This window comes from Aptenodytes forsteri, unplaced genomic scaffold (assembly GCF_000699145.1).
Source record: "Aptenodytes forsteri isolate BGI_AS27 unplaced genomic scaffold, ASM69914v1 Scaffold54, whole genome shotgun sequence".
In the NCBI taxonomy this organism is placed as follows: domain Eukaryota; kingdom Metazoa; phylum Chordata; class Aves; order Sphenisciformes; family Spheniscidae; genus Aptenodytes; species Aptenodytes forsteri.
Genome location: NW_008796044.1, coordinates 20,121,511 through 20,122,161, shown reverse-complemented (window position 1 = coordinate 20,122,161; position 651 = coordinate 20,121,511).

The window sequence follows — 651 nt, the reverse complement described above, 5'->3', positions numbered from 1 at the left end:
CCCATCCTCCACTCACCTGCTCCTCTGCTGCATCATCACCCCCCCCAGTGATGTTGGGGTGCCCCAAATGATGTCATCACCCCCCGGCCCACCCCCCCTTTTTATTCACCCAAAAAAAAGGCACAAAACAAGGGAAACAGCCCCGACCAGCAGCTTGTTACTTTAATAACGCCACTTACATATGAACACACACCCCAAAAAAAGGGGAGCTTTGCTAGAAAAATAAAGGGGGGCAGCCCCCCAAACAGTTGCAGCCCCCCCAGCCCCTGTCCTGCAGGCTGGTGGCTGCCCCACGGAGGGGGAGTGTGCCAGAGGATGGTTCCACATCTCCTGCTCAGGCTCTGCTCCGCGATGTTCCCGCTCCGTTCACCCGGCTGGGACGGGCTCCCCAGGGCCACCAATGTCCCCAGGCCCTGTGGGCCCCGGACTCTCCCCACCAGACAGCCCTCACTGCCGCACTTGCGGGGCACATGCTGGAGACAGAGCCAGGAGCCTCCAGACACAGGGCTGGCCCCTTACCGTCAGTACGCTTCACGACCAGCAGGCAAACCTGGGCTGGGGGATATCTATTGAGCAACACAAGACGCTTACCACAAGACATCTGGAAAACAAAAATCCCAAATTATATTTCAGCATATTAAAAAAATAGCA